General features: G+C 41.3%; 1 long non-coding RNA gene across 1 annotated transcript in view; it reads left to right on the forward strand.

The window, feature by feature from the left end:
- The window catches only part of LOC108521153 (uncharacterized), a 39,770-nt gene extending 19,750 nt beyond the window's left edge, over positions 1 to 20,020 (forward strand). The window contains exons 3-4 of the long non-coding RNA XR_001883131.1: positions 17,686 to 17,889; positions 19,805 to 20,020. This is a non-coding gene — a long non-coding RNA (uncharacterized LOC108521153). The remainder of the gene's footprint in view (positions 1 to 17,685; positions 17,890 to 19,804) is intronic.
- The last annotated feature ends 3,511 nt before the right edge of the window (positions 20,021 to 23,531 follow it).

The following is a 23,531-nucleotide window of genomic DNA, read 5'->3' on the forward strand; positions in this document are numbered from 1 at the left end:
TTTTTGAGACAGAGTCTCACTTTGTCACCTAGGCTGGAGTGCAGTGGCACCATCTCCTCTCACTGCAAGCTCCACCTCCCAGGTTCAAGCTTTTCTCCTGCCTCAGCCTCCCGAGTAGCTGGGACTACAGGCGCCCACCACCACGCCCGGCTAATTTTATGTATTTTTAGTAAAGATGGGGTTTCACTGTGTTAGCCAGGATGGTCTCGATCTCCAGACCTCATGATCCACCAGCCCCAGCCTCCCTCCTAAAGTGCTGGGATTACAGGCGTGAGCTACCACGCCCGACGAATAAGGTTAAGTTTTCTAGTAGCCACAAAAAGAAACAGGTAAAATTAATTTAATAATATATTTTATTTAACTCAATATACCCAAAATATCATCATTCCAGCAGGTAATCATTATTAAAAATATTAATGAGATATTTTTTTCTCCTTCTTCTTTTGCATTAAGTCTTTGAAATCCAGCATGGGGGTTACGCTTCTAGCACATCTCATTTGGGATTAGCTACATTTCAAGTACTTATTAATAGTAACATGTGGCTAGTAGCTACTATATTGGGTACTACCAGCCTAGGGATTCTTTTTCACATGTTGACACCTAACTTTTATTTCTATTTTGTCACTTTGTTTTAAAGGAGAGGAACCATTTAGAGCTCAAGTCTTATGTCAGGTGGAAATTTTTCCCAGTTTCTACGTGTTCTACGGCAGTTTCTATGAGGTATAGAATTTTGTCAAATGGCTGCTATTTCTCGTTCTGCCAGGAACACCTTCCCCGAGAACTTCAGTTTGTATTGAGAGTGAACAGTGAGTCAAAGCAAAATTCCTTAGCCTTATTAATTCCAGTTTTAACCTCCCAAAACCAATTTTTTCAAATGAGAATTAATCACCATACATTATCTAATACCATACATTATCTAATAGTAAAAATTTTTCATGCTGTCTTATTCAATATCTCTAAATACACATAGAGCATTCAATAATTTTCTAGCACCTTGCAAACTGATAGAAGCATAACTATTTGGTGGAACTTTCAAGGTGAAGAATATGACAAGTTACATTAGTTCCTTATGTGTGGATGCTGGAGATGACAACTACTGATAGCTTTCCTCACCCACCCTGTGGGAGGGGGCCTTCCTCCTCAGATTTCCCAGATTATTAATGGAATTTCTTCTTTTGTAAACTCCACACTGATCCCACAAATCTAGTACCTGCACATCTCTATCTCATTATCTTTATTATAACATGATAACATCATATCTCCATTATAGGATTTGGGCATGTTAAGAAAAAATAACAAAACCCACTATGATTCATTATATTGCCCCTTCCACCAGTCTATGAGATCCTTAGGACAGAAACATTCCTTATTCTTCACTAAGTCTGAGTGAGCCCAAGTAGCAATGCCCGGTGTATGGTTGATACTCAACCTTTCAATTGAAAGCAGGAAGTTTCACCCTCTTCATTCACCTTTGACCCTTACATGTCATATGCCTTCACCAAGAGTCAGGCCAGGACACATTTTCTCAATAATACCTGGGCTGGTCAATCTCACAACAGCTGATACCTCCTGCTGATTGCCTTCATTCAACAAACAGCCATGGGTGCCTACTTTAAACCAGGCATTGTCTCAGGGAAGGTGTTAAAAACACAGATGTGTACTTAAATTCAAGAGGTTGGAGGAAACATAGACAAAAATCAGTGCATTGAGTATTGTGGTTTTGAAATACCTTCCTGTGTATTTTTCCTTCTGAGCAGCCTGTTTTGTTTAATCTGTGGTTTCTTTCTGTCCAGTCCTTTCCACTGTGAAGCCTCTGAAAGCTTAGAGTCCCAGGGAGGTGATCACAGGTACTGCTTAGAACAAGCATTTCTAAGGGTAGGGAGGAAAGAGAGGCTCCATTCATGGCCGAGGAAGTATAAAGTTGAGAGAGTGAGAGAGAAAGAGAGAGAGATGAAAGAAAAGAGGGAGGAAGGGATGAAGGGAGGAAGAGAGGGAGGGAGGGAAGAAAGAGAGATCTCACAAGCAGGCCTTGCCTTTCTCTGTCACAAGCAGATCCTAGGAGTTGCTTTTAAGTCTTGTCTATGCTAATTGGAAGTCAGAATTTAAACTAGACTGGACTAAGTTTTAAAATATAAATGACTAAATATTTACTGGATCTCTCTAAGCTATCTAGTTTCTGGCTACCCACACAGACAGTGACTCAACGAACAAAATGAAAGTATTAACTGGAAATATTAAAACTGCTCCATATTTGTACAACATGAAGTTGGACCTCCTAGTCAAACCCACTATCTGTACTCTGCATATGGTGAGGGAAAAGTTCCCAGGTACTTGTTATATAGCTAGAGTGACTTTTTAAAAACTATATTTCTTTCAATCACCACTTCTTTTTAAAGACCTTATAGGAGGTTCAACTATGAGTATCCTAGACTCAGGACCATAATTGATCAATTGTTCTAGGAGGTCTCATGCACACAGTCTGTTCAACAAATATTTATTGAGTGGGTGAATTTGTCAGTTGCTTGTAAAGAAGACAAAAAGTCTATTTTTTAAAGGTCAGATGTCTCAGTGAGTTCTCAGTAACTATTGTTGCTAATTGTACAGAAGTTCAAATGCAGAAATGCTGGTAATTTGTTTTCATACTTCACCATGAAAGAATTTTCCAAACTCTCTATTTTTGGTTTTTAAAAAAGTCAGGGAATACAAGATATAGATTTTAGAACCAGACAAATCTGGGCTCAAATTCATGTTCTGTTATGGAGTAGCTGTGACCCTGATCAAACAATCTAACTACTCATGGTCTTGGTAGTCTCAGCTATAGAAAAAAAGAAGGAAGGAGGAAGAAAAAGAGGGAGGGAGAGAGAGAGAGGGAGTGAGGGACAGAGCGGAAGAAGAAATAAAATATCCTCCTTTGAGGGTTGGTGTTGGGGAAGAAGGATTCAAGACAACTTAAGGAAATATGGTTCTTAGCACAAAATGGGTAGTAAAAAATCCTGATAATTATGATTATCATCATCAGTGCTATGAGTTGATTTGTCATCCTTGAAATAACAACATTTTCCTCTGAAAAGATACAATTGCTTTTTGTCTCTGGTCATTCCTCATATTACCTTCTTTATTGCACTCATTGCAATTATGGTCTGAATGACACTGGAGATTTGTAAACTGGTCTCTGCCTCCAAGGGATGGATGTCTTCCCAGCTCTTCATCATGTCATTCACTTGCATCTGAGGAATGGCTCAATGGCTCCTCATTGTCCTCAGCAAGAACCTTACTTTCCCAGAGATGGCTTTGGGAGGGGAGGGGCGGGGAGTGGGTGATGAGCATGTGAGTCATAACCTTGCAAAGGTATTTTGAAGATACACCACACGGAGGCATTCATAAATAGCATCAATGAAAATTATTAACTACATTAGTCAATATCCTGCTCATCAGGTGAGCTGTGGGCCACTGTAACTGGAAACACCAAAACATCATCAGAGAAGTGTTGAAAATTGTTAAGGATCCTGAAACAAGGAAGTAACCAACTCCAGAGCCAATGTGGAGGGCAGGAACATGAGGGATACTCTGAAGAGAAGGGAGGTTGGGACAGAGTAAGAAGCAGAATCCAGACATGCCCACAGCTGGTGCAAAGATGGACCTCTCAGCCTCCTGGCCTCTCACTAATTCCCTAATGTAAAGAAACTCTCATTTTGATAACTCCTTGTACAGAATTAGTTTGTCTATATGTTTAGGCTCGAATTAAACTCTAGTAAAATGTTGATAGTTATCACTGCAAAATGTTCATCAGCTTGTACTCAGCAAAGCTGTGCAACTCAGGATTTTATGAAGAAGATAGAGAACTGCTTCAGGTGTTGTCAGAGGAGGGAACCTGAGCAGTGTAGCCATTACTTGATGATTTGTGTCAACATTTCAGTACCCAGAAGACACATGATTTACTTTGGGTCCTTCCAGAAGCTGATACTAAGCTGAAGATACAAGTATGAGCACTTTATTTGGGAGGTGAGAGTAGTGTACACTGGTAGGGGAGCAGGGATTGGCATAGGGAGAAGAAACATAGAGTAGAGGATTAAGCAGCTTCCACTGGGGGAACTCTGGGAGCCATGTGGAACGCCTCCCAAGGGATAAAGGACCTGGGGTATTTACACACCAACTCCAGAGGTCATTGGTTGAGGGCTGCTCCCATGGGGCATTAATTCCTTAGTGCTATTGATGTAAGGCCACCATACTTCCAATTCTTCTTTTAAACGAAATGAAAATTGAGTACCATTATGGGTAAAGAAAGGAGAAAAAGGTGATGGGAAGGGAGTGATTGAAACAAAAATGCCACAGCACCCTAAGGCTACCCCTTCCTCACATCAAAGTCCCGGGCACACTCCTTTCTTCCCTGCCACACACACTTTACTGCATTTTCAGTGCTTGGTGCACATTAGAAATGCAGAGCTCATCAGAATGTAAGTTTTTCAACACAATGACCCTGCTTGTATAGTGGAAAAAAATCTTCTGAAAGATTTTGACAGGGAACCCTTAAAAATTTATTTTTAAGTGTCTGAGTCAAAATCGAAATTACAGTGCTTAAGAAAGTAAGGAATATATACCAACCAAGTATTTAAGTTGGGGTGTGTGTGCTTATAAACACACCTCTCCTTTCTTATTATGTGAGATTGAGCAGAGATCAAGCACCTGAAGTTCTAATTCTGCCCCAGAAAAGCACTCCCTTCCCAGGCTGTGGCATCACATGCTCAGACACCCAAGTGACTCCATCTCCCCAGATGCATGAGAGCCAGTTCTCTCAGTTCATCCTCTCCCTAGCTCCCACCCCTGGAAGCTCTTAGACATTTTGGGAGCTGTGCCTTTGGCTCCTGTCCAGGGAACAGTTATTTCCCACTTGTGGTCCTGAAGAGTTCATGGGAGCCTCCCAAAATACGTTGCTCTCTTCCCAGGAGTAGTTTTTGTCCTGGGAGACCTGAGATACATAAAAATTTTAAATCTGTTTCCACTTTGAGAAGGGAAAATGAATGATGTATTGATATTAGAGCCATTGTCTTGCTGCTTACTGGAGCAGAAGAAAACCACTCTGGCTACACTCAACTGTGTATCCTGTGGCTTAGGCTTCCAATTAATTTTAAAATAAGGAAAAATCCTTAGCTTATATCATCAGGGATCCTTTCTTTTCTGGTTCACACTACCTATCTCTTGTGTGGAGAAATTCAGTACAGCCATGAAGAGACAAGGACTCAAACAGGCCATTGTAACTGATGGAGAGCTTGGACTGTGCCCAGTGCAGGTGGGTCATCGCCCTCTTGGGGAGGTACTAAGCCCACATACTGGGGCTTGGGGGGAAATGGCCAGATTGCTCCCCAAAATGTCACTTAGTCTTAAAGGGAGTGACTTTAATTCCTGCCTTTGATGGTGGAATTGTTGAATCCTGTGAAGTGCGCACACGTGCGCGCGCGCGCGCACACACACACACACACACACGCGCGCGCGCAGAGAGAGAGAGGGAGAGACAGAGTGAAAGAGAGGGAGAGAGAGAAAGAGAGAGAGTTTTCCTTTAAGCCTGGAATTCCTCAGGTTTGATTTCAAACTAGAAGAGAAATTTTTGTTGCAGAGACAGCTTATAGATAAATCCTCAGGCTATTTGGGAATTTCAGCACTTTGAAAAATGAGAATGTGTGGAGGGATTGTTTTCTTCGCTGTGTCTCAGTCCTTTTTTTCCCTCCCTCATCCATAATTCCAAAAGAATACCCTTTTATAAGGTGAAACTTTGTATGCACTTAGTTTTCAAGTCAGATTGTGTTAAGAAAAAATATAAAATTTCTTCATTTTGTATATGACCATATTTTTAAAAAATACCAGGAATCTCATACACTTTTTGAAACACATTGGCTAGAAAGAAAAAAGAATTATCACATGACTTAGGTCATAAAAGATAAGGTTGGGAAAAAAGATTTTCCTTGTGAACATAAAGTTCATTACTGACTGATGGTCCCCACATAAGTGGTTTAAAAGTTTCCCACTGTCGCTGAAATAGTAAGTCGTGCAAAGATGAGCATAAAACTGGATATTTGTTTTTCATCCTGAAATATGTTCTCCTTGCCACTTTTGACCTTAAATGGAGTTTCTGCTTTCTCTGATTCAGTCTGTTTCTTTTGTGCTCCCCGTAGTAATGTGCTGGGTAGCTCAGATGTGACTGTGATACTGTTTTCAAGTATCTGTGGCCACAAGTAGTTATACTATTTAATGTTCACAGACTCCATATTCTTTTTTCCAGTACTCCTATGTCTTAAATACAAATTTCTTAAAATATGTTTTTATTAAAAGAACTAGAAAATGATTTTAAAATGCATGTAGAGGAGATTGCTTACTTAATAGTTCATTTGGTTACCCAAATACAAGGCCATGTGGAAAATCTTCCACTTACCACCTCAATCTCTTCTACCATTCTCATTAATTCTGGAAAGTTCTGTGAAGAAAGGGGATAGTGCAAAAGGAGACACAGAGAACAAAAGATGATTGAATTTCAAGGTTGGCTGCCTGACAAAACTGTCTAGCCCAATCCCTGCATCCAAAATGCACATGTGTCTATGACATACCTGGCTCTGCTTAAATACCACCACTGACATTTAAGGGTGGGGGACTCTCTTTCCTTATACTACATGCAAATGAATGGAAGAGTTGTTTTTCTTAGAATCTGACTAGTTAACATTCATAGACTTTTTAACCCCATTTGACATCACAAGTTTACCTGTTGATTAGATTATTTTCTGTCTGTACCTGGAGCCTCTAAGCTATGTATAGACAGAGAGGCTTATGTTTTGTTCCCTGCTTTATTGCAGACACTTCATTGCAGACACATATTGCAAGCACTGTGTTAGTGCTTGACATAGGAAGCAAATACCTGTGGAAAATGTCTATGAATGTGCCTCTGCTCATTTCATAGAAGTTCAGGTGTTTGGAGATGGCTACCTAAGTAGTAAAATTAAAGAATGGTCCCTGATGACCATGTTCCTTGGTCAGGAGCTATTGGATGCTGGTGGCTGTGACCTACTGATGGGGTCAACTGAACATTGCATGGCCCCATTTTGCCACACCCTGGTCAACAGGTCAGTCAATCTCTTAGATTCTTAGAATTTGGGTTCATAAATTCTCTGGTGGAGTTCAGAATCTGCATTTCAAAAGAAATTTTCTGGAAAATTCTGATTTACAGTTAGTTTTGCACTGACCTAACAAATGTGATTCATGAACCAGGCAGCACTCAAAAGCAGAAAAGGTTCAGAGAGCCCAGCAGTGTGACTGGTGAGATTTTATAGGCCAGACTCGGTTGTAAAGTAGGGAGATCACCTGATTTGGCTACAACCGGGTGTCTGCCATATTTGAGCATGGTGCAATGAGTTGGCTGCCTGTATTAGGCTGGAACCTGACTGCTCATGATTGGCTGAAACTCAGCTGTTTGCTATATTCCTAAGTCAGGTTTTGGTTTGTTTACATATTCAATTAGGTTGCAGTTTCTTATGTAGGCACTCAAAGTACAGAGACAGCTGCAGTCTAATGGCCTCCTGCTTATTTAATTTAACATCTCAGTATTACACTGATGATATAAACAGAATGCTGTGGGAACACAAAGGAGGGAACAACAAACTTGCTTGAGGGTGACATCCAGCAGCTCTAACTCTGAAGCAAGGACAATGTAGTTGGGGAGAAGTCACCCCAGTCACTGACTTGCGTGTGGATCCCATTTCTTGATAATCCCTAGAAAGATGTCTTGGAGGGCTTTGAAGAAACATTTAGATTTGTACTAGTGGAGAAGAAGTGAAAGGGTTTTGAAAGCAGAGAGGAAAACTAAAGCAAAGTGTGAACATCTTATGTTCATGGATATATAAGACTAGGATAAGGAAGAATGGGTGCTAATTCTAAGTCAGTTGCCTAACATGCATCATAAATTGCAGAATATGAGCACTTTACAAAGCAATCTATATTTAAAAAAAAAAAAAAAAAAAAGCTTGTGGATGTCCCAGGATAATGACTTGGTGCTTTTCCATTGAGGGAATCATGTCTCAGAGTCATTTCTGTGCCACTAGTTTTTGACAAATAATAAAATCTCAAAAAATGTTTGATGAATGACTATTTTACCCACCTGAGGGACATGAAGATCTTTTTATTTGTAATGAATTAGGCTACATAAAATCTAGGAGATGCTGATAGTTATCTTGAGACCAGGAAGAACATTGTAAGGGGAAGCCACAATCCAAAGGAAGACAGATCCAACTCAAAGATAAAACAATTCCTGGGAATATTACTGAACTGCTGAGTTGAGATGATTCTAAAGTCAGAATATAGCCAACACATTCCATTTATTGCATTTTCTTTCTTTTGTACGCTTTTGATTAGATATTTCAAATCTGAAGAAACGAATAGAAAATAATATAAGACATATTGGTATACTTACAACTCAACATTTTAAAACTGTTAGAATTGCTTCTGCATTTTTCTTAAAGAAAACAATCATTAAAGATGCTGTTGAAATTCTTTCTCCCACACCACTTGATCCAATGTCCCTACCTTCTGGTCCTCTTTAGAATTACCTGCTTTCCAGATATGGGATGTGCAATTCCCATTATGTTAGTGATAGTAAGGCCTGGTTGCTGTAACAAAGACACACAAAGCTTCAGCAGTTTCGAGAATACCTCTTTGTTTCTTTGTTACTTAGCCCCAGTATGAGCAATGCAGGAAGGAGAGGCAGTGTCCTCCCACAAGGTCTTCCAGGGAACATTGTTCTTTCCTCTTGTAACTTCATCATCCCCGGACTGTCATCACCCGCATGATTGAAGCCGAGTCCCTGCCACTTCCCCGTTCCAGATGGTGGGAAGAGGTGGAGAGTCTGAAAGGGGCACATCCATGTCTTAAGACACAAATGCTTAAGTAGCACACACCCCTTCCTTTTGCATTCCCTGGGAGAGAACTTAGTCACCCTACCACAGAGCAGTCACAGGAGGGGAGAAATATGGACTGTAGTAAGGCTACTGCATGCCTTACTGGAACTCTATTACAATGGAGGTAGAGAAGAGTGGGTTTTGTAGACAACCAGGAGTCTGCGCTGTTGTACTATAGCCCATGCCTTGATACTACCACTACCTGCATACACATACCTCAATGCTAGAAAGGAAAATGGCCAACTAGCAAAGGCCACCCAAGCCTAGACATGCCAAAGGAGTCGCAGTGAATGCAGGCATGCTTCTTTCTCAGCCCAGTGGGGAAACTTCTGAAATCTCATTACTAAATATGATGTTTGCTGTAGTTGTTTCATGTATGCCCTTATCATGTGAGGGCTTCTTTTAGTTGTGTTTTGCTAAGGGTTTTTAACTTTTTAGTCATGAATGAGGGAAGACTTCCATTTTATGGTTTTTGGGGATCTATTGAGATGATTATATAATTTTTTCCCCTTAATCTGTTAACAATGTGTATTGCATTGACAGAGTTTCTAGTGTTGATCCAGCCTTATACTACTTGGATAAACCCTACTTTGTCATTACATATTCTTACTGCTGAATCCAGTTTCCTGCATTTTATTTAGGATTTTTGCATTCGTGATTATAAGTAAGATTGGTCTGTAATTGTCTTTTCTTGTACTGTTCTGTCTAGTTTCCATATCAAAGTTCTGTTAGCTTCATAAAATTATATGGGTAGCTAAACCTTTAAAATATAGACTCTGCAAAGGTTTGTACTAGAAAGGGAATGTTTGTTCCTTGAAGTTTCCAAAAACTTGCCAGTAAAACAGTCTGGGCCTTTTGCTTTTGGAGGGTAATATTTTGATTCCTGATTCAACTTGTCGAGTTGAATCAAGTAGTTTATTTTAAATGTCCTTAAAAATAAAATATTTGTATATAAGGCTATAATTTTACCTATAGGCATGATTTTGCTGCATTCCACAAGCCTTGATATATATGACCTGTGTCATTTGTAATTCTCACTGTGATTTTTCTTTTTAACTCATATAGTAGGCTGAATAATGCTTCCTCTACAAATACATACATATATATGTATATATGTATACACACATACATGCACACACATCTCTTTCCGTACTACATAGCCTAATTAATTAGGAATAGAATCTAATTAGGAATTAGGGATTCTAATTAGGAATGGCCTAATTAGGAATTAGGCCATCCTGCCTGGAAGTATTGCTGTATTATTTAAACTACTTTGAGTAGCATGTTCTGTTATTTGCCACTCAATGAGATATTATTCCCTCCATGGCAAAAAGGCAAATTCTCCCCTAGAGCCTCCAGAGGGAGCATTGCCCTGACATGTTGATTTCAGGCCGGTGATATTGATTTCAGATTTCTGGTCTCCAGAACTGTAAGAGGATTTATTTCCGTTGTGTTTAGCTACCAAGTTTGTGGTAATTTGTAATGGCAGCAATAGGAAATCAATACACCTATGAATTATTTGAAAGTACATTTCTAAGGTTCCTAATCTATATTTAGCTTATTTTTATTCCATTTTTTTGCTGATTTCTACTTTAATTGCTTTTCATTGGAAATCGTTATTTGCAACACATTGATTATTTGAAATTTGTAGACAATTTCTCTTTGATCTATACATAGCACATTTTTATAGTTTATGTGTACTTGAAGATAAAATATATTCTTCATTTGGAGTTATAGGATTGTTTCTGTATTTATTAGAACAAAGTTTTTACTTTCCTGTTCATTTTTTTATATTCTTTCCAATTTAGTGTCTTCTCAACCAATTATTTCTGATGCATATTAAAATATCCCAACAGGTTTGTGGATTAGTCAATTTTTCCTTTTAATTACATCAGTTCTTGCTTTTTGTATTTTAAGTCTATGTTGTTAGATGCATACAATATCATAACTTTTATCTGTCCTCTCTCTGAGCCCCTGAGTCCCTAGTTCTATGTCAGTGATGTTTTGTGCTCCTGTCCTATGTCATGTCACCATGTCACCAAGTCAGTGGGTGAATTGACAGAGGTCCTATTCAAGATGCTGTGCTTTTAGCTTTTCCCTTCCAGTCTCATAGATTTGTAGCTTCAAGAATCTCCCAGGCCCTAGCATCAAGCAGTGAACTGGCCTCTAATTCCTTTTTTTTTCTTTGCGTGTAGTAATGCTATCCAGGCCAAACTCTTAGTCAGTGCTGCTTTCTTCTGTACCTCTGACCCTTTGTATTATTTTTCCATTTGTGGTCTTTAGATGTATTTGTGTGGCTTTGAGCCTCAACTATACCTTTTCTTTTCCAGTATACTTTTCAGGTATTTGGAAGAGTGCCCAGAGCCATCCTGCCTGGAAGTATTGCTGTATTATTTAAACTACTTTGAGTAGCATGTTCTGTTATTTGCCACTCAATGAGATATTATTCCCTCCATTTTACAGATTTAAAAACTGAGACAGAAAAGCTAAATGACTATCCCAAAGTCACATAGCTCACAAGCAAAGAATCCAGAAAACTCAAACGTTTAAGTCACCTTGCCGCAAGGTCTAGGTTCTCTTTCTTTCACCAGACTGCTTCCAAAAGAACGTTTCTGGAGTCTTTTACCCACACTTGGACCAGCACAGCTGCATCCCATCCTCCACTTACTGCTGCCTCTTATGCTGTCTACACACATGATACTAGCTTGTTGCATTCATGGCAACCCCATAGCCAGATTAAGCTGATACTGCCAGCTCTGGGGTTTTCTGATGATTCTTACTTTTCTGACTTTGTCTGGATCACATGTTTCCTGTGTGCCTGCCATGGAGAGCACACAGCCACACTGTGTTCACAGGCCACTCTCTACCAACCAATCATCCATAAAACAGACTCCAATAAACATAGCAGGTCTCTTGAAAATGGGCTTCTCTGCAATGTCTGAGTCTCTTCTTGCAAAAGCTTTTGAAGGACTCTCAAATATGACTCCATATACCCTTCATCATCAGAGAAAATTAATACTCTCGCCTGCCTGGTTCCCCATCATTACTTTTCTCTCAGCCTCAACATTCAGCCAATTACAGTCATTTCAAAGGAATACATTTCCATTTTCTGATCCTTTTGTTTAATGTAACTGTCCCGAAATTTGGGCCAGGCAACATTCTTTCTTTTCCTTTCTTTTTTCTTCCCATTGACTTAGACAAGAAACTGCTGTCTATTATTTTCCCTTCTCTCTTGGTAAGATGATATTCACCACACTGGCCAAATGAACAGAACTGGAAGTGTTCCATACCCCTAAGAAACCTTCCAGTTATCATAGCATGCAGTCAGCAGATATGAATACAAATAAAGTTAAAATTAAATCAGCTCCAGGAATGTGCTTTCCAGTGTGCATAAATAGTTCTTTCAACGATGAACTCTTTCCTGACTTAAAAAATAGAATAGTAATATATTTTATAAAATTAGATTGATAGTGAACCTGAAGTATAGAATCGAGGGCGTATGTGATAGATAATACCGGAATACCCAAGTAAGATTAGACCCATTTTGTTAACGAAATGATTGTATCATAGCAAGTTAAGAATGAAATTGGTTTCCCAAAGAGCCTTGCATGGAACACTTGTCTCATGAGATGGATGTTCTCTGAGCTTATGTGTATGGGACTGAAACAGACACCTCTAGTGCACAATTCCAGATTCTCTCAGCCTCAGCTGTCTCTTCAAGCCAGCAACTATGGTGTGACTGCTTCTGTGCAGGCTCTGCCCAGCTTCCTGCAGGTGCTGATGTTGTGCTTACACAGTGGGGATACCTGAGTCTGGAGGGTAAAGTCCTGCAGAGTGAACTTGAATTAATTGTGCAGCAAATCAGTAGATAGCTGCCACCCCTTCCCTTCTCCAGTAGAGAGGCCCACACCCATTTCATCCAGCTCTTGGAGACGTCTTCCCAGAGGTGCCTAGATCTAGGACACACTTAGCACTGGCTCTCCCTCTGTTGGCCCAATCCCTGGCCTTCTCTCAGGCTCCCTGGACCACAGTAGCCAATGGAAAGCTTGCACTTAAGCCTTGTTTCAAGCCCTCCTTTCTGGGAAACCCAGGCAAAACATACAGTTCCAAAACATTCTCACATGGGAAATACCATGCACCATATCTCATTTCTGAAAAGCCATGTTGCCTATTAGCTTCTTAAACGTCCTGAGGAATCCTGCACCCAAACAAAGAAACAAGAAAACAAAACAACACAAAAACCCTTGCTTACTGTTTAACTGGGTTTACCAAATTGCCAAATTATCAAACTTATTTTACATGAAACACAGTTGAAAAACAGCTCTTCAAATCTAGGTGTGTAAGAAACATACCTTGGCAAATGCAAATCTAGAGCTTGCTATATCCACCTTGAGGATTTAGGGCTGTTTCTGAGAGTTTATTTACATGTATGCTTGCAGTGGGTTGAAAGATGACTTTCAGAAAGGTGTTTCCATATCATAATGCCTAGAAGCTGTGAAGTTGACCTTACCTGGAAAAAGGATCTTTGCTCATGTTATTAAGTTAAGGATCTTGAGAAGAGAAAATCATCTTGGGATAACTGCGGTAAGCCCTAGTTCCAAGGACAAATGTTATTATCAGAGAAAGAGGAGATGATGACACTGGGTACAGAGAGAAAGGCCATGTGACCACAGGGGCAGAGATTGGATTGATGTAGCTACAAGCCAAGGAGTGGCTGGAAGCACCAACAGCCAGAAGAGGCAAGGAAATTTTCTTCCCTAGAGCCCTTGGAAGGAGTACATCCTGGCTGACATCCTGATTTTGGACTTCTGGCCTTTGCAATTGTGAGAAAATAAATTTCCGTTCTTTTAAGTCACCCGGTTTATGATGTTTTGTCACAGTAGCCACAGAAAACCAACACGGGTGCCTTGTGCCCAGTGGAAGAGACACATAGAAGGGAGCCACCTTGTCACCCAGACAACTGAATTTGGAGTTGTTTGAGTCCCAGAGTGCTCTCTTCAGGGGCTTGTTTTCGTATAGACAGATTCTGAAGACAAGGTCTATTTCAGGGCAGAGCAGAATTGAGCAGAGGAGGCAGCTAAGAGGGACCCAGTGCCTGGGAGACTCAGGTCTGCCTTGCCCAGCACCTGAGCACAGTGCACAGCAGTCTATGGCCCCAGATCTGGGGTTTCCTCATTTGCGAAAGGTACTGTGTCATTACTAGCTTCCCCTCCAGCTCCAAAGTTCTGGGATCAGCTACAAGAATCCTTACACAATGAGTTCTTCCCATGTGCTTATTTTATTTTATTATTTTATTTTATTTCATTTCATTTCATTTATTTTGAGACAGAGTCTCACTCTGTTACCCAGGTTAGAGTGCAATGGCGTGATCTCAGCTCACTGCAACATCCACCTCCCGGGTTCAAGCAATTCTCCTGCCTCAGCCTCCAGAGTAGCTGGGATTGCAAGCATGCGCCACCACGCCCAGCTATTTTTTTGTATTTTTAGTAGAGATGGGGTCTCGCCATGTTGGCCAGGCTAGTCTCCAACTCCTGACCTCAAGTGATCCACACGCCTCAGCCTCCCAAAGTGCTGGTATTACAGGTGTGAGTCACTGCACCTGGCATGGGTATGGGAGGGAGGGGAAAAAAACGAGTGTCCTCTTGAATTATCAGGGATGTGATTAATACATGAAAGTTGATTCAAACTTAGGCCCATCCAATATGAATGCCCAGGCAAGGCCAGCTCCTCTTCTTTTCCACTTTGATTGAGTTAAATTTGGAATAACTATAGAGGCTACAGGTGCTTTTAAAAATTGGGGTAACAGTGGCTGAGTTGTCCTCAGTATAACTAGACACTGCCATTAATTCCCTTCTAACACTTCACTTCTATGAGCTATTTCAGAAGAAACACATGAGCAGCAGCCTCTATTGCAAACCCTTTTGTTAATATAGATTTTCTGAACTTTCTGCAAAGCTGTGACTTCTGTTATCTCACTTTTCTTGATGAGGTATTTTGAGGTGTCAGGAGCCCCTGGGGAGAAGGGACAGATAAAACTCTAACGCGAAGGCTCACTTACCATTAGTCTTCTTTTGGAAGCACAAATGTCCCATTTTAGTGTTGCTTTTAAAACCTGTGACTGGCCAGGCACAGTGAATCATTCCTGTAATCAATCCCAGCAGTTTGGGAGGCAAAGGTGGGAGGATCACTTGAGCCCAGGAGTTCAAGACCAGCCTGGGCAACCCCATTTCTACAAAAAATACAAAAGTTAGCCCAGTGTGATGGCACATGCCTGTAGTCCCAGGTACCTGGGAGGCTGAAGTGGGAGGATCTGCTTGAACCTGGGAGGTCGAAGTTCCAGGGGTCGTACCGCTGCACTCTGACCTGGGCAATAGAGCAAGGCTGTGTCTCAAATAAATAAACAAATATGAGTAAAAATAAAACCTTTGACCTATGACTATTTTAGAAAAGTCAAATTAATTTTTTATAAGTTGAACTATATTTACTCGAGCTATATACAATTTACAGATAGCAAAGAGTAAACCAGTGGATAGTTATTTGTGGATGAAAATCAGTCTCCTTGGGGGCTCCTGCCCCTGTCTTAGAGCAGGGTGCACCTGCATGCCTACCTAGCCTTTCTCTCTATTGCGAAGCTGTGCGGTGTCGGCCCTTCCTGCTCTGCCAACCTGCTGGCAGCCGTGTACAGGGTTCTGCAGGACAGCCTCCAGGCTATAGTAAGCAGCAGAGATTCTTGATAAAGGGCCAGATGGAAAACATAGTGACAGCTCTGGATTCCTTCCAGGGCCTAGAAAGGCAGCATTACAGATACAATCATTTCTCCATAGGGACATTAGAAAAGAAAAAAAAGTTACTAACATCTCTAAAATCTTTCCACAGAGTCAGAAGTAAACAGACTCAGCAAAGAGCATATATTTCATGCAGACATCTTCACAGGACATTTGTAGGATGTCAGAATCATGGCCTTGGTGGAGTGAAGGAAACGCAGGACAGGAAACAAGGAGGCCTGAAGTGCAGCCCTGGCCGGCCCCTCCACGCTCTAGGCAGCACCACAAGCAGGCCCCTCGCCACACGGAGCCCTCACTCTTCCTCTGTAGAAGGAGGGGAGGAGACCAGATTCTTGGGGTTACTGTGAGGACACATGCGATAGAAGGAAATATAATTTGTCAAGATGGCATCTGTCATACATATGCAAAATGTCATTAGGGGCTGGGTGCGGTGGCTCATGCCTGTAATCCCAGCACTTTGGAAGGCTGAGGCGGGTGTATCACCTGAGGTCAGGAATTCGAGACCAGCCTGGCCAAGACGGCGAAACCCCATCTCTACTAAAAATAAAAAAATTAGCTGGACATGATGACGTGCACCTATAATCCCTGCTACTCGGGAGGCTGAGGGAGGAGAATCACTTGAACCTGGCGGCGGAGGTTGCAGTGAGCCGAGATCGCACCTCTTCACTCCAGCCTGGGAGGAAGAGTGAGACTCTGTCTCAAAAAAAAAAAAACAGAAAAAGAAAAGAAATGTCATTAGGGAAGATCCCAGAGAGCACTTTCCTGAGAGGGGCATGAGTCGTTCTGGGATGATTTTCTATGAAGAAGCAGGAGAGCGCCCTAAATGTCCAAACTTCCTTTTTTGAGAAAACAGGGTAATATTGAGATTCTTTACCTTATGAGGTAGCCAAACACATGTACTGTGGCCCCTCTGAGTATGCAGTGACTGCAGATTTTGTTCTCAGAATAATTTGTAATTAAGGGACCTGTGGTTATCCCACGGGGTTACATCCGAGAGTTAGAGAGCTCTGCTTGGGCGACAGAACAAAAGAAAGGTATAACCCTACAGCTGCCATCACTCTCCTCCCTCCCCTTTGCTCTTGGAAAAATATGTCATCAAGTGGAGCAAGAAAACTGAACAACTTTTCCTGTAGAAGTTAGGCGTAATTATGGGTCTGTGTTCTTGGTCAAGAACTTGGCATTAAATGGACTATTGATATGCTGCAAACAAAAAGACAGCACGACTGCATGTCACTTCCTTTCTTTAAACTAAGAATATTATGTTCTGGATGGTAAACAGTTCCAGCCAGAAGGAATCCGAAAGGTGACCCAGGCCAACATCTCACTTCAGAAAAACAAACTGAGGTCCAAAGTGTCTCCTCTGGTCACATGGCTAGGTCACCCATGGGCTCCTGATTCGGTATTTTTTCATACCCTGCTCTTGCTTTGTGAAAAAAGATCAGTATGAAGACTGTGCTATCCCCTCGACTATTCAAAAAGGTCACAAATTCCTTTACCTTTCCTAGATGAGAAAATTCAACTCAGGGAGTTTTTAAAGCTTGCTTGAAGTTGCATGGCTCTGAACCATCTGAAATTAATTGGTATTTATTATGGCCACTAGAATAACCACTGACTAATGTAGTCTGAAGCTAGGCACTTAATCTCAATCCTTGATACTCAGAAGAGTGGGCTGTGGATCACCCATGTCAGTGTCCCCCAGGATCTTGGTAGAAATCCAGACTCTCAGACCCCATCCCAGACAGACCTGGTGCATCTCTAACCTCCTTTCCTCTCTAACCCTCCATCACCTCCCAATTCTAAAGAAATATTTGAAGGAGAAAAGAGGCTACAAAGGCAGCCTGAAAATCACGGTGAAGGGAAAGTGGACAGGGGCATGCATCTTCTTGTTAGGGATGCTGGCTTCTGAATGTCAGAAATTGTTCATTCATTGAGCCAAGTCAAAGAACTGTCCCCTTCTTTTCTTTCAGTACCTTTCAGAAAGGCAGAAGTTGAAGGACTCCTGCAACAGAAATGGAATGAGGGTGCACAGACATCCAGGAATGAAGCACATGTGTGTGAAAGGCAGGCCCCAGCCGGTGGCAGGAAGGAAGGCAGCCTGGTCAATGAGGGCCCACTGGGGGCCTTTCTTCTCCCCATTCATTGCCCTCTGAGACTCTCCACATCCTTTTCAGGTATATGTGTGACATTTAGATCCAATGATTGATGGGGCTTGTGTACTGGAGTGGACAGAGCCCTCGACCAGGCGTCAAGGGGGGCTGGGTGCTTCTCTCTGACTGCATGTTGGGAAAGCTTAAGTGTCTGGCCCAGTTTCCTCCTCTCTACAGTGAAATAATTGGTTTTCTAAGTAACTTTCGTTGACACTATCAGAATCAGTTGTTAAAAATTCTCTAGATGATTGTAACCAGGTGTGGTGATGCGTGACTCTGGTCCCAACTACTCAGGAGGCTGGGTTAGGAGGATCACTTGAGGCCGGGAGGTTAAGGCTGCAGTGAGCTATGAGAGGGCCACTGCACTCCTGCCTGGGCAACAGAGTGAGACCTCATCTCAAAAAATAGATAGATACATAAATAATTTTTTAAATTATCTGATTGTTTATCTTACTTGCCTGTTATTTATTGGTCTGTGTTTGCTAGTAGATTCTTCATTTTCAGCCCAGGATTCCCACAGGCATGGAAACCTGAGCCCTCTTTTTACTCTGTGTATTTCTATCATCTTGTGTTGAGTAATTGATGGATTGTTTTCATTTTAGTCCGAACTTATTTGAAAAAACCACCTTTTCTCCCAGCCTGCTTATCAACTTCTACCCTCTTCACACACCTAGGGGTGTGCATGCCTGAAAGCTCCATCAACTGACCCCACCTCACCTGCAAAGCCCTTGTCCATGTCTGTGGACAGTAGCCCAGTTTCCTCTGTGCGAGGCTCTGCTTGCTTTCCTCTGGATTTTGCCCCATTTCTCTGAGGCTCCAGCTGGTTTTCATGGATATGTACCCCACTTCTGGGTCCTTAGCCTCAACCTTTGTGCAGACAGCAACACGGAGTTCTTCATCTGCATCAGGCGAAATCATGGTCTTCTGTTCTCATAAACACGAAACTTGTAGGAGCCTAAAGTTGACTTTGAAAGTGACATGCAGCTACACAGAGCTTTTGTTTGCCAAACACTTGCAAATCATTTCCCCCCACAAAAGCCCTTAAAATGTCAGCATTCTGAATATCTCTGCCCACGGGCCACTCTCTTTCTTGGGCCTCGGCCGTGATTTACTGTCCAGGATCCACCAGCCCCAGACCCAGAGAAGGGTGTGAGTATTTATAGCTCTCGAGGCACGTTTTCTGGAAATATCTGGGGGAAGTAAGGGCCCTTTCACTTCCCCTCTATGGCACTGAAACATTTTGTGAAGATATTTTATTCTCAATAAGTGAACTCAACAAGTGGATACTGGGTGAAGACTAGTGAGGTGTGTCAAAATGAAGCAGAGATTGAAGAAAAAAAGGCCTTTAGTGTGATAACATTCTGGTTTTCCTTTTTTTCTCTCACTCGCTTTTCTATTTTTGAGGAGTAGAGTATATGGAAAACAGGCATTCAGCCTCTTTAAGAATCAGTTCTGTGTATAAATCATAGTTTCATGGACTAAAAACAGATCCACGGATGTGGGCTATGGTGGAGGCTTCATTTTCCTGCACAGTTACCATGTGAAGGAGATAATTAGTCATCCTGTTCCCCCCTTTAATCAAGACTTCAGGAAAATCAAACTTTGCTGTAAGACTATCATGAATCATCAAGAGAGAAGTAGAATTTATTTTGATTCATAAATGGGCCACAGAGGCAGCTGGTGAGGTTCACAGAGGAAGTCAAGACAGATGAGGGGCAAGAGGCACGCCCAACCTTTCCCCAAACACATTTTTCTGTATTTAACCAACACAATATTCTCAAAAGCAAATGAAGAAAATAATAGCACACCATTTTTTTTATCCAGAAAGGAAAGGTTAACCCAGATCTGAAATACATCATTGTAGTGTTCTAATTAAAGCATACTTCAAGCTCATATTTGGTAGAGGAATTGACTCCCTCCCCAAACCTATATTCCCTAGGCACGGAACAGGATGTAAGGAGAATCCCCAAGTCACCCCAGATCATTTCTCACTGCTTTTCCAGCTCTGACTGTATCTGCCTCTGCAGATGAGAAAACTGAAGACGATCTTCAAGAATGAAAAATTTTAGAAAGTTTTTTACAACAATGTTGAACCAAAAAATGAATATTGTGGACATAACTAGATTTTATTTTGCTTTTATATTGAGGAGGTTGAAAGAAAATAGAAAAAGCAGACTTTTAAAAAAAAAATCAAGAAAATTTTGCAGATAAGGATAATGAAGAACTTTAAGGGCTGCTAAAAATAAATCGACATTCACATAAAATCTAGCTTTTAGCTGCATTTTATTCTTTTAAAACTTTGTTTATGCTATCTTCTTCCTTGCAGTGTCCACAGACAGGGCAAACATTTGTAGAAAGCTCATGTCCCAGACAGCTATAAGATATCAAGTAGGCAGTTTCATTTCTAGAAATCCAAATAAACTCATTTATTTTAAGACCAATGAAATGACAATAACATAAAATAACTGGCTTGCCCTTCATGCTCCATGAGCAAACATAGATGTATGTACACTCACATGTGCACACACACACACGCAGAGGCACACACAGACATGCACATAATTTCATTTAGCCAAGACAGACCATTCTGAAATAAAATTTCAGGGTTTACTCAGTAACTTGGAAGACTATTAGTTTTACTTGAAATTGGGAGAGAAGGAAAAAATACAACCAGATCTTAAATGCCAAGACCAGCACAAAGAAGAGGTGATGTAATCAAGCATTTTTATCTTTTATCTTCATGCATGAGTTCAGAAGGTCACCCATATTTCCCTCTGTCTGTCTCCTATAATATGACAAAGTGAACATTCTTTGTAGAGAAACCCCCATAGCATTCATCAATTTCACACTGCTTCCATTTTGTTTTAGTGAAGTAGGATTTGCATATGTTTTTTAAAGTACACAAATATTAAGTATACAGCTCAGTGAATTTTACCTCTGAATACACACCCATATAGCCACCACCTTGATCAATACTGTCATCACAGTATTTCCCCCAAATGCCTATGCCAGTCAATGAGCATTTGGGGTCTTATAGGTCACTGCTAGAACATTTTAAGTTTCATCTGTATTCCACCAGCACAAAGATTGATTTCTAAAAACTTGTAAGCCATTTGCTTTTCCTGTCTCCAAAATGGGTTCCTATGGTAGTACCACCACCAATTAATGTATTTTTTTAATTTATTGAGAATCAACTGTATTTCATTGGTAACTGGCTTTGCCCTGAAGACACTGCTTCCCTTCCAGCCTCCTCAAGGGGATGGCTGTTTACCTTCCTACTTGTTTTTTTCATTTCGCCCCTTGCATGCCTCTGAGGTTGGAGGTGAGGTAGGTGTCCTTGATCCAGGCCATTTATCCTCCTATCACCACACCCTTCCTCTCCTGCCCCACCTCAGCTTCTCCGAAGTTCGGGCCATGAGACTGCACCACAAGCTTCTTCTGCTTGGAACAGTCATCCGCAGACCGCCTACTCACTCTTTCTTATTTCTTGAAGAGTTGAGTTTATTCTTTATTTCACTGCCATTCTCTCCACTACTAATGTTGTTATGATTCTTCAGGATTTCAATATCCACAGAAAAAAATTTTCCAATAATTTAGTTTCTTAATTCTCCCTCCTTTCTTACCTCCCATGAGCCTGCTTCCACTCTCGCCTACCCAATCCAAATAATTGACCCCCCTCTAGACATTCTCATTACCATTAATTGTGTCTCCTCCATGATCCTGATTTCAAGCCAAGCTTTCTACTTTTCTTTCTTTTTTTTTTTTTTTTTTTTTGAGATGGAGTTTTGCCCTTGTCACCCAGGCTGGAGTGCAATGGCACAATCTCAGCTCACTGCAACCTCTGCCTCCCGGGTTCAAGCTATTCTCCCGCCTCAGCCTCCCGAGTAGCTGAAATTATAGGCGCCCACCACCACGCCACCTAATTTTTTGCATTTTTAGCAGAGACAGAGTTTCATCATGTTGGTCAGGCTGGTCTCGAACTCCTGACATCAAGTGATCCACCTGCCTCGAACTCCCAAAGTGCTGGGATTACAGGAGTGAGCCACTGCGCCCGGCCAAGCTTTCCATTTTCTACCATCATCTCCTGTCTTTTCTGATCACACCTCAGTAACCAAATTCCAACTCTTTGATCTCCTAGGACCCCAACCACTCCTCCCTCCATCTTTTCACAGCTTCTCATCCCTTGTGTCCTCTTGTCCCTTGGCAGCATCTCCCCCTCCCACTACTTGCCTCATTTCTCTATTCTTTGTAGAAAAACTTACCCAAATAATTTTCTAAATTTGTTATTTCTACATTATCTCTTCTGATCCTCTCTTGAACACATTCCAAGAGTTTTTACCTCTGTCACTCCACTAAACCACCTGTCAATCCAATTCAATATTTATTTTATTTATTTATTTTATTTTATTTTTTTTATTTTATTTGTTTGAGATGGAGTCTCACAGTGTCACCAGGGCTGGAGTGCAGTGGCTCGATCTGGGCTCACTGCAACCTCTGCCTCCCAGGTTCAACCGATTCTCCTACCTCCACCTCCCTGTTTATTTCTTACTTCTTTCTTGGTTTAGCTGCAGAATTCATGCCAGTTGATCATTTCTCCTTGAAGTACATTTTTTTCTCTTAGCTTCTAGAGCACCATTTACTCCTAGTTTTCTTCTCATATGATTACCTTCTTATAACTTTGATTTGATTCTTTTTTTTTTTTATTTTAGAGACAGAGTCTTTCTGTCTCTTCCAGACTGGAGTGCAGTGGTGTGATTGTAGCTCACTGCAGCCTCAACCTCCTGGACCCAAACAATTCTCCCTTATCAGCCTCCTGAGTGGTTGGGACTACAGGTATGCACCACCATGTCCAGCTTGGATTTTTCTTCCTCCCTCAACCTCTAAATGTTGTTGTGTTCCAGAGGCCAATCCTTTAGTCTCCACCCTTCTTTGTCTATACAGACTCTCCATATAATCTCTAATAAATGCCATTTGCACGCTGATGGCTTGCAAACATCTATCGGCAGCCTAGATGTTCTCCTAAATTTGAGATTTATTTATCTACCTGCCTTCTTAGATAGAAAACAAATACGTTAAACTTAGCATGTCCAAAGATGAACTCTTATTACCCAACCCAAATTTGCTTTACACCCATCTTTCCCAGTTTGGTAAATAACTCCATCTTTCCTGTTGTTCAGGACCAAATCCTTGAGGTCTTCCTTCCTTGACGCCTTTTCTTCCCAGATCCTGCTTCCAATATAGTGTCAGTTACTCATGGCTCTGTCTTTGGAATATATTCAGAATCTAGTCATTTCTCAATCCCCTTCTTTTTCTGCTTTCATCATTCCTTGCCAACATTGCTGCAGCAGTCTTCTAAGGTCTCCCTGATTCTATCCCTCTGCTTTTCTTCTGTGTGTGTGTGTGTTTGTGCATGCACACATGTACACACACTTTATTTTTTCTTTTGTTTTAACACAGAAATCAAAGTGCTTTTAAGCTCTACATTGGACCTATAATTTCTCTGCCCAAAATCTGCCAGGGGCTTCCATCCCTCTCAGAATAAAAGTCAGAGTTTTCACTGTAGCTTATAAAACCCTCCCTGATTTGGCCCCTGCCTCTATCTCATATCCCACAACTCTTCCCCCTCATTCACTCTGCTCCAGCCACTCAGGCTATCATCTCAGGAC

Source organism: Rhinopithecus bieti, unplaced genomic scaffold (assembly GCF_001698545.2).
Source record: "Rhinopithecus bieti isolate Rb0 unplaced genomic scaffold, ASM169854v2 scaffold_57045, whole genome shotgun sequence".
NCBI lineage: Eukaryota > Metazoa > Chordata > Mammalia > Primates > Cercopithecidae > Rhinopithecus > Rhinopithecus bieti.